Source organism: Tenrec ecaudatus, chromosome 12, assembly GCF_050624435.1.
Source record: "Tenrec ecaudatus isolate mTenEca1 chromosome 12, mTenEca1.hap1, whole genome shotgun sequence".
In the NCBI taxonomy this organism is placed as follows: Eukaryota; Metazoa; Chordata; class Mammalia; order Afrosoricida; family Tenrecidae; genus Tenrec; species Tenrec ecaudatus.
Genome location: NC_134541.1, coordinates 130211042 through 130222240, shown reverse-complemented (window position 1 = coordinate 130222240; position 11199 = coordinate 130211042). Strand labels below are relative to the sequence as shown.

Genomic DNA, 11199 nt, shown 5'->3' with positions numbered 1-11199 from the left:
AAAGGAAAGGAAATCCTCACAATTGGACCAACAGATAACAGCAGGATACACAGAGAAAAGATGAAGGTGTCAAGGATTTGCTGTTGCTTTCACAAGAGCTCTTTGAGTGTTGGAAAGCAGAGAAGTTACTTTGAGAACTGAGGTACGCCCGACACAAGCCATGGTATTTTCAATCACCTCACATGCATGCAAATTCAGACATGGAATCAGGGAGACAGAAAGAATTTATATGCTTAGTGCTGTCAAAGTATGTTGAGCGTACCCTGGACAACCAATATAAAGGACATCTGTCTTGGAAGAAGTCCAGACAAAATGTTCTTTAAAAAAAACATTTTATTAGGGGCTCATACAATTATTATAACAATGCATATATACATGAATTGTGTTAAGCACATCTGTACATTCTTTGCCCTCATCATTTTCAAAGCATTTACTCTCCACTTAATCCTTTTGCATAAGGTCCTCTTTTTTCCCCTCCCTCCGTGCTCACCCTTCCCTCATGTGCCCTGGATAATTTATAAATTATTATTTTGTCATATCTTGGCCTGTCTGATAGTCAGAATGCTCTTTAAAGGCCCAGATGTCAAGACTTCATCTAAGGTACTTGAGACATGGTACCAGGAGAGAGCAGCCCCTGGGAAAGGACATCCTGCTCAGTAAAGTAGGGGGGCCGTGGAAAAAAGGAAGGCTCTCAACAAAATGGATTCGCACAGTGGCTTGTGACCATGGGCTCAATCAAGCACAGGAACAATTGTGAGGGTGGCGCCGAATCAAACCATGCATGTTTCAGAGGCTGTCTGTGGGTCGGAATCAACTGCACAGCACCTAACAACAGAGTGCGTCTGGATGAATGGACCTCGCGTAGCTTAGACATTCCCCTGTTGACCCCTTGTTCCCCCCATTGGGTTACTGGGAGTCAGGCTGCTGTGAACACTGGTGTTCAAGAACCTCTTGGGAGCCCTGCTTTTCATGCTGCTGGGTGTGTAAGGTTGATGACTGCTGTTAGGTGCTGGTGTACAGCCACCCCCTGGGACAGAGGAGAACTGCCCCCCTAGGGTTTTTGTGAGTGCCATCTCTACCAGAGCAGCGGGCCAGTCTTTCTCTTGGTGAGGTGTTGATGGGGGTCTTGAACCCTTAATCTTCCCGTTGCAGTCAAGTACTTAGCTTGTTTGTACCTCCTGGGCCCTTTTGGTTTTGCTGGATCAGATGCTGGAGCAAGGTTGAAACTGAGAGGCTCCATCAAACTGTTTTCCACAGAGGATTCACCTTTTTTTTAAAAAACAATTTATTATGGGCTCATACAACTCTTATCACAGTCCATACATATACATACATCAATTGTATAAAGCACATCTGTACATTCTTTTCCCTAATCATTTTTTCTCCTCTTTTCTTTTTTTCATTTTCTTAGGGACTCATAGAACTCTTATCACAATCCATACATATACATACATCAATTTTATAAAGCACATACTTACATTCCCTGCCCCAATCATTCTCAAAGCATTTGCTCTCTACTTAAGCCCTTTGCATCAAGTCCTCTTTTTCCCCTGCTCCCTCCCCTGTCCCTCCTCCCTCATGTGCCCTTGGTAATTTATACATCGTTATTTTGTCATATCTTGCTCTATCTGGAGTCTCCCCTCACCCCATTCTCTGCCGTCCCTCTCCCAGGGAAGAGGTCACACGTGGATCCTTGTAATCAGTTCCCCCTTTCCAATCCACTTACCCTCCACTCTCCCAGCATCGCCCCTCACACCCTTGGTCCTGAAGGTATCATCCACCCTAGATTCCCTGTGCCTCCAGCCCTCATATGTACCAGTATACAGCCTCTGCCCTATCCAGCCCTGCAAGGTAGAATTCGGATCATGGTAGTTGGGGGGAGGAAGCATCCAGGATCTGGGGGAAAGCTGTGTTCTTCCTCAGTACTACCTCGCACCCTAATTAACCCATCTCCTCTCCTAAACACCTCTATGAGGGGATCTCCATTGGCCGACACTTGGGCCTTGGGCCTCCACTCTGCACTTCCCCCTTCATTTAATATGGTATATATATATATATATATACATACACATATACACATACATACACACATATATATCTTTTTTTTTTTTTGCATGATGCCTTATACCTGGTCCCTTGGCACCTCGTGATCGCACTGGCCGGTGTGCTTCTTCCATGTGGGCTTATTTGCTTCTGAGCTAGATGGCCGCTTGTTCACCTTCAAGCCTTTAAGACCCCAGACACTATCTCTTTGATAGCCGGGCACCATCAGCTTTCTTCACCACATTTGCTTATGCACCCATTTGTCTTCTGCGATCCTATCATTGAGGTGTGCAGTCAATGATATGATTTTTTGTTCTTTGATGCCTGGTAACTGATCCCTTTGGGACCACTCGATCACACAGGCTGGTGTGTTCTTCCATGTGGACTTTGTTGCTTCTGAGCTAGTTGGCCGCTTGTTTATCTTCAAGCTTTTAAGACCCCAGTCACTATCTCTTTTGATAGCCGGGCACCATCAGCTTTCTTCACCATATTTACTTGTTCACCCACTTTGGCTCCAGCCATTGTGTCGGGAGAGTGAGCATCATAGAGTTCCAATTTAATAAAAGAAAGTATTCATGCATTGAGGGAGTGAGTAGAGTCCCAAGGTCCTTCCGCCACCTTAATGCTTAACCTATAAATATAGACACATCGATCTATTTCTCCATCCTCCTATATATATTTGCATGTACATGTCTTTGTCTAGACCTTCATAAATGCCCTTTGACTCCTAGCTTTTTCCTCCATCTCCCTTGACTTTCCTCCTGCCCTACTACCATGCTTCATCGCCACCTGGGCTAGAGTATACCTCTTCTCTACGCAACCTTACCCTTGATCATTCCCCACCAGGCCTGCCACTCCCATTTGGGGTCCCATGTTTTTCCCTTGTCCCTGTGTTTGTTAACACCACTTCCTTACCCCCTCTACCCCCCACCCCAAGTCCCCCTGGAACTGTCGGTCCCGTTGTTTTTCCTCCAGATAGTTCATCCAGCCTGTCCTATTCAGACAGACCTGTGGAGACACTTACACACATGAAAACAAGACAGAGGAAAACAAAGCAACAGTATACAACCAGACAATAAAACAGCAAAAACAAACCACTGACAAAGAACAGAACAAAACAGTTCACAAGAGAAAACCTTGTAGTTAGTTCAGGGATTGTTTGCTAGCCCTTAGGAGCGTTTTCCATTCCAGTCTGTTGGGGCATCATGCCCTGGCCCCAAAGTCCACTTTCAGCATTCCCTGGGGACCTTGGCACTCCATTCCCATGCTGTTCCGCCGCACTCCCCTAGTGATTTGCCTCGGTGTGGTGGAATCAGGTCAGGTGCAATTTCCACACTGGGATTCACCCTTTTACCAACAGGGCACCAAGTGTGACTATCTCCACATGCGCCCAACTTTTGCCTATTTCCATACGTTTGGTTGTTATTGTTTTAATAACCCTCTCCTTCCTCCCTCTATCCTGCTGTAGTCAACCTCCCTTGAGGAGCCTGCCTACCTGGCAGGTGAGGCTGACCCCTGGGCTGGTGCTTTTTGGTTTCACCTGAGTATTTCTTTGGAGTTTAAGTCCACCACCCCTTGACCTCTCCCAGCCACGCACACACGCACATCTAATATGCCTTGTGGATGGAAAGGTGCAGGGTGAGTTGTGAGAAAGCCCCTTTTGGTTAGAGCTCTTGACCATGTCAATGGAAGGAGAAGGCAGCAGGCTAGCCTGTGACCAGCCTGAGCACCAATGTTGGACACTGGAAACTGATTGACCCTGCCTCCTCCAGACCCCTACCCATTTAGTGAGCATCTCTCACCTGCAGAGCCAAGGGGTCCGCTGCGTGGAGTAGGAGATTTGGCCTCTTGTTGCTGACAGCCAGGTGGGATGCGACCTTACTCAAAGAGCCACTGTGATAGGTATGAATGAAGCAGAAGTATTTCCTAATAGGACCTTCTCCCGTGAGACACTTGACTGAAACGTGTGGGTGGAAAACAGTCATGTGTTACAATCCTGGCCCTGGAAAAAGGACCGGCTCCCACCAATCCTTGGCCTTTCTTTGCAAGCCTTCCATTCTGGGGGTTCTCATACAGGGCTGACCTGCTGCCTGGAAAGTAATCTTTCTGCAGTCTCTCCAGCTTCAGGGCCCACCCACTGACTAAGGGGTCTCTGAGCTGTTCTCATTGCAACAAAGGGGCTAGCCATTCACAGGAGACCCTACCCAGGCAAGTCAGTTTCCGGACTGCTGGCTGCCAGCCCGACTCCTCACCGAGGCCCACAGTCCTGCCCTCCACAGGGTTGGAGTGCCCCAAGACCGCACCACATGACCATTCCCCTTATACCTTGTGAACCCAGGTAATTATTAACCCTTCCATGCTGGGCTGATGAGGTTCTACTGTGTGGGTCAATCAAGGGAAAAAATCTAGGGGTTGGACCAGGGTCAAGACCAAGCCATTGAGCCCAAAGGCGCAAATGTGTAAGAGCTGTGGGCAGCCGCCTCTGTCTGACTCCCTCCACAGTAAGGTGCCTCCTTCAGTCTCTTAAGCGGGGGCGACTAAGTGGACACTGTCCTGACAGAGTCTTCCCCTTCCTGGGGCTCAGCAAGTACATGAAGCCTGGGGAACACAAGCACCTGGCAATATGCTTTCCCCTGTCCCCAGGCAAACAGTGTAGGACCCTTAAGGCACTTGCAGGGGTCTAGGGGTGCAGGTGCGCTGTATGAGTCTGACATAGGAGTAGGACCGGTGGAGTCTGACATAGGAGTAGGAGTGGTAGAGTCTGACATAGGAGCAGGACCAGTGGAGTCTGACTTAGGAATAGGAGTGGTGGAGTCTGACATAGGAGTAGGACCAGTGGAGTCTGACATAGGAGTAGGACTGGTGGAGTCTGACATAGGAGTAGGACCAGTGGAATCTGACATAGGAGTAGGACTTGGGGAGTCTGACACAGGAGGTGGACAGGTGGATAGCTGCCACTCTCGCGGCCCCCAGCCAGGTGTGCGTGGACAGGCTCCTGGTACTGCTAGGCCAGGCCTGACTCCCTGCTGCCTTCTACCTTCCATGGCTCCATGAAGAATGACACATGCAGAGAGTTGGGGCACAGCTCCTCCCTCGGCCTGGGTCTACAAATGGGAGGTGTGTCGATATTTCCGGGACTGCTTCTCTATCTCTGTGAAGGCACGGGCTGAGGGGTGTGGGCGCTCTGAGAAAACTCTTGGATAGATCATCTCCCCCAAATCTAATCTCATTGACCATGGGGCACCGGCCTTCTACCAGGGACGGATTGTCCAATAAGCAAAGCAATCACCTGCTCAAATCATCTACAAAAGAGGATATGGTTATCAAAAGCAACGACTGGGCAATGTATAAACCAGTCCATTTCTTTCCATGCTTGTTCATAAAAATAAATAAAGAAAAGGAAAGAAAACACTGCTATCCTGTTGGCTTCAAATCATAGCTACCATGTGAGTCATTCTCCCATGGAAAAGGATGGATGGGTTGGAACTACTTAAGGTTGGACGTCCAGCACTACCCACCAGCTCCACCAGGGTGCTTATCACAGCAAACCCACTGCCGTCTGGTCCATTCCACTCATAGTGACTCCATGGGGTGATTTCGTGGCTGTGAATCATGACAGAAGCAGACAGACTCATCTTTCTCCAGCAGAGTGGCTGGTGGTCTTGAACCACCCACGTTACCCATCATTCATGCAACACTTATCTGACAGCACCATCCCTAAGCCCAGCTCACTGCCATGGAGTCAAGGGAACTCACAGCGACCTTCTGTGGGTTTCTGAGACTGTAAGTGTTGATGAGAGTAGAGAGCCCAGTCTTTCTCCCGCAGAGCCGATGGTGGTTTCGAACTGCCTATCATGCAGCAGATCGTAGCCCAAAACTACATGTCCCCACTGCAAGCACCACCAGGACTCCCAGGCTTCTGACTGGGGCTTTATCTCATAGATTTGATTCTTAATGTTATGGTCATGGTCAAATGAAGGGGATTTCATTAGCTACTTACTTTATTTACCGTTCTGAATATAAAGAATGAAAACATTCTCTTTTCTTCGTTTGGAAAGTAGCTTGTGTGTCACAAAAGACTGTAAGCCAGTTTCCATTTTACTTTTGACCACTCAGACCATGGTGGAGATCTGATGGGTAAGAAAGCTGGAATTGTTCAGGCTGTGAACCTTCAGAGAAAGCATTCTTGAACTAAAACCAAGCTTACTGCTATCGAGTTGATGCCAACTCTTTATGGGAGTAGAGTCTTTCTCCGGCACAGCTGCTGGGGGTTTCAAACTGCAGACCAGGAGGATCGCAGCCCAACGGATAACCATTGCCATCTCGTTGATCCTGCCCCTCTGGGACTGGGTAGCACTGCCCCCTGTGGATTTCCTCTACTTTAACTCTGTACGAGCATAGAAAGCTCCATCTTTCGTCCTTGGAGCGGCTTGTGTTTGCAAATGGATTGTGGCAGGTGAAGGGTCTTATTAAAAAAGAAACTACATACTAGACTCTCATCTGTAAACCACATAGTCCATTGGAAGGAGTATATTCTTGTATGCTGCTAACTCAAGAAATCCCCAAACCCACTGACGTCAAGTCTATCCCGACTCATAGAGACCTGATAGGACAGGGTAGAACTCCTCCCATGGGGTTCTGAGACAATATATCTCTACTGTAGTAGAAAGCCTGGCCATTCTCTCAAATAGCGAGTGGTGGCTTCAAACTGCTGACTTTGCGGTTAGCAGGCCCCAGCGTAACGCACTGTGCCAACAGGACTCTGTGTATGCAGTTAGACCCTCTGTCTAAAGCGTGTGGCCTGTGGGAAGGAGTGGGCAGAGGAAGGAGCCTTATGAGCTGTCAGAGTCGTCAGCGGCATTGAGCTGGCCCTGCCTCAGGTCTCTGCAGCTCCCAAAGACCACCGAGCTCGATCCTTCTTGACACCACCTCTTCTTTGGTTTCCACCCTCCCGGCATCCTGGTGGTCAGGGCCTTCGATAACTTCTGCATGGAGGCCATGCTCATGCTGCCCTGTTGGTTCCACCTTCCCATCTTCTGGGGCGACTGGTGAAGAAGGGGAGCTGTGGGCAGAGCTGGGTCTCAGAGCCTTCGCCTTCCTCCAATCGAGATGGAGGTAGGTTGATAATCCTGGTCCCCCAAATTGCCAATGACACACACTCGCCCCCTGCAATACCCAGGAGTCCAGTTTCTGAGCATGGTACCCCCACCTCTCTACTCTTTTAGCCTACTCAGACCTGGCTAGCACCTCCTACTTGCCCTCTAGACCTGGAGGCAGCCGGGTGGCCGTTCTTGCACAGGGGAGATTCCAGAGAGGGGCTGCAGGCAAAACCCAGAGCACTGAGTGTTCAGGTGCAGTTGGCACCAGAACTTGGCGTGGGCCATGTACCCAGGTTGCCCCAGGAAGGGGTGGGTGGGCATGGGTGGGTAGCCTGAGTCCACGCAGTTATGCCCCTATCCAGGCCTTGCTGGTGTGGGGCTTCTCGCTCAGAGTGAAGGAGCTCGCCCTGGAGACCACCAAGGCGCTGATCTGGCTGTGGGTGCTGATGCACCTTGCCCCAGGTTCTTCAATGATCAGTAGGACCTGCTGCTGCGCCGAGCCCCGCCTCACTGCCCCGGAGTCCTCTAGTCAGGGCCACGCCAAGCTGGCAGCGGGCGACCTTCACCTTTGGCTTCTTTCCTGCCCACATTGGGGGCCTAGTCCACGCGCAGTCATGCAGGTGGACATGCTGCTCACGCCCCACAAGCAGTGGCTGATGCACCTCTTCCATGAGCTCTAAGGTGGCCCTGACCGCTGCCACCTCATCCCCTCCTAAACTGACCTGCTGCTCCCACCCTCTAGCCCGGGGGTCCAGGGAGTGAAATAAAGAAGAGGAACCCCACGCATGTGTGTGTGTGTGTGTGTGTGTGTGTGTGTCTGTGCCAGCACCCGTGAGAGCATGCTAGCACACAGCCAGGACCAGGCCGCAGGTCCAGCACCCAGTCCCCTTGGCCTTGACCCTCACTGTGACTTGCCAACAGGCTTGATTTCAGGCAGGATCGGGAGGAATCATCTCCTGGGGATTTGTGTGCCCCCCCACCCCCTGCCACACACATACACAGCTGGCACTTATGGGACCCACTGGATAAGCTGCACTGTCCCCTCCCCACACCAATCTCTTCAATACCTGGGGGTTGCCCCTCCCTCGAACACGCCTTCCCGGACCCAGTCCTATGGCCAGCCTAGACCACATAGGAAGAAGTTCAAAGTTCACCTCCAGGGAAGAGTCTGGAGCTCTTTGGCCTCTGGCCACGGATCTCAGGGCTACGGCCACTTGCCAACTCACACACACAGGCAAAGCCAGGCTTCCAGGCCCAGAAAACCTTACCGAGGGCAGGCTTCCAGGCTCTCACTTCTGCCACCCTGAACCTCACGGAAGAGGCCAAGGGATGGAGGTTTCTTCAGCTCCCCCACTCACCTACCAGGAAAACCCCAGGAAGGCTGTGGCTGGAATCAGCGTTGGTCTGGCACTATGTGACCACATATTTTTTCATGGCTGAACGGAAAGGGAGAGGCTCGGAGGCCTGGAACTGGAGGGAGGACCTCCAGTTTTCCTCACTCTGCAGGTCAAGGGAGCCCGGAAGCTCTTAGGGAGCTCATTCCTCATTCTCTCTCACCTCTCACCCAGGCATCTTCTCCACCCTCCTGCTCTTCCTCCTCCTCTTCACCTCGCTCTGGCCCATCTCCCTTCTCTACTTTGCCTGGCTCTACCTGGACTGGGACACGCCCAACCAAGGTGAGTTTTGGGCAGTCCCCCCTCCCCAAACCCACAAAAACTGGCGGGACAGCAGCCTGGGAGGACTCTGACATGCCAACTTCTGTGACCTGTGATCCCAGTTGAAGATGCTCCATGTGGATGAGGAATCAGACAATTTGTAAGTATCTGAGGGATTATTTTCCTATCAAGGTGACTGGTCAGATGGCCCAGGCACAGGCAGTGGGGAGGGTCGCACGGCCATCTTCTACCCCTCCAAGGACCTTACACTCGGAGGTCCACTGATGTGGAGGAATAACTTTTCCCAGTGTGACGTTCCCTTTGCCTCTCTCTCCCTGATCCTCCCAGAACACCCACAGCTTGTGAAAACAGCTGCGTTGCCCCTGGAAAACGTGATGGGCGCCCAACCCAACGGGATCGTGTGCATCGGGTACAGCTGCAATTTCTGCACAGAGAGCAACGCCTTCTCCCAGAAGTTCCCTGGGCTCCGACCCTTCCTGGCCATGGTGGCAGGCTTATTCCCCCTCCCCATCTACTGTGACTATCTCATGATTTCTGGTGAGCATGGAGGAGGAAGAAGATGATGATGGGGAGGTGGAGGAGGAGTTGACAGTTCCCAAGGCAAGAGTCACACCTCCACCAGTACTACTCCCTTAGGGGCTTTGATTGGATGCTGGTGATCTGTTGTCTGCACTTGGACTAGAGGCTGACACCTAGTGGCATGAGGGCATATGGAACAATAGTGGGAGCTCACCCTTCCCATAAAGTTGAGGTACTCATGAACCTCTGTGCTGGTGGTGACTGCTTCCTGCACCGCCTCCATCAACCCCCACCCACCCACCCCCAATACAGGACTCTGTTCTGTGGACCATCAGAACCTGAACTATATCGTGTCCCAGAACCCGTGTGGCCAGCTCGTGGTCATCGTCGTCGGGGGTGCCCAGGAGATGCTGGACTCAGGCCCTGGCCAGCACAGTCTTAATCTCCTGAATCGCATAGGCTTCGTGAGCCTTGCGCTGCGGCACGGGTGAGTGGCTCTGATGTCCCCCGGGGTCAGTGGAAGATGCTGGAGCTTTCACCTGGGTCCCGCTGAAGGGCAATACAGGTATGGAGAGTGCCCACCTCCACGCTGAGTTCTCACACCAAGCCAAACACGGTGCGCAGCCTCCGTCTACCCTACTGCATATCTGTGCATCAGAAAGAGGCAAGGTTAGAATGCCCAAAAAAGGGCCCCGGAAGTCCTGAGTTCAAGTCCCTGGCACTATCTCAGAGGCAAGCCTTTGGCCATGTCTCCTCACCTGGGAAGTAGCGCACACGCCGCCTGGCAAGCCTGTCATGTTGTAAAGGCGGAATGAGAAAAGTATCTGTAGTGCACCGTTGAGTCTCAAGAAAGGTGAACCCTTCCTGGGGGATCTTCCTTGGTGACCAGAGGTGGACGCCCTCTTTGGTGTGACTTCTGGGGTCTTGGGAAGCAGCAGCTGAGAGCCTCTGAGGCAGCTCAGGCGCCAGCCACCAGCCTCATGCCTCCCTCCTCTCCTCCCAAGGGCCTCCCTGGTACCCATCTACTCTTTCGGAGAGAATGGTATCTTCAACGTCAAGACTTTTCCTGCTGACTCCTAGCAGTACCGCTGCCAGATGACCTTCAAGAAACTGGTGGGCTTTGCTCCTTGCATCTTCTTTGGCCAGAGTCTCTTCTCGGCCAAATCCTGGGGCCTTATGCCCTTCCCCAGGCCCATCATCATTGTGGGTGAGTACTCATCTCCTAGGGAAAGCTGCCCTCAGACTTTTGGGCATCACAGGACTCTGTGCTCAGCAGCTGCCTCCCTGTCCCCCCAGTGGGCCGCCCCATCGACGTGCCCCAGATCCTCCACCCCATGGAGGAAGACGTTGACCATTACCACACACTCTACTTGAAGGCCCTGGACCGGCTGTTTGAGGAGCACAAGGAGGGCTGTGGTGTCCCTGCTGATGCTCACCTCACCTTCCTCTATTCCAGGCCTCGCCCTCCCTCCTCTGCCGAGAGCATGGCCAGGACAATGCCACCACCCCTCCCTGACCTGTGGCTCCCCTCCACCTAATAAAAGCTGTTTCCCTCTCAGGATGCCAGCGTCATTCAGTCGGGAGCCCATCTGCTCAGAGACAGCCCATTCCCATTCGAGCAAGTAGGCTCAGGCACCCCCCATCTTCAACCTGAGCTTCTGCTTTGATTTGGGCAGAAAAGCCCTGAATTCTCCTCCTAGGGAGGCTCAATGCAATGTGAGACTGTCAACAAGTCCGTTTCCCCTGATTCGGCCCCCCACCCCCATCTGTCAGTGGAGTCACCTGCTAGCTGAGAGCAAAAGGACACCGGGACAATGTCGGGGAGAGGGGCTAGGTGGAGGGGCAAAGAGAGAGAGGTGGAT

General features: G+C 51.9%; 1 pseudogene; it reads left to right on the top strand.

Annotated features, from left to right (window-relative positions):
• Nucleotides 1–7152: 7152 nt before the first annotated feature.
• LOC142422955 (2-acylglycerol O-acyltransferase 3-like) lies at nucleotides 7153–10875 on the top strand (annotated as a pseudogene).
• Nucleotides 10876–11199: the final 324 nt, after the last annotated feature.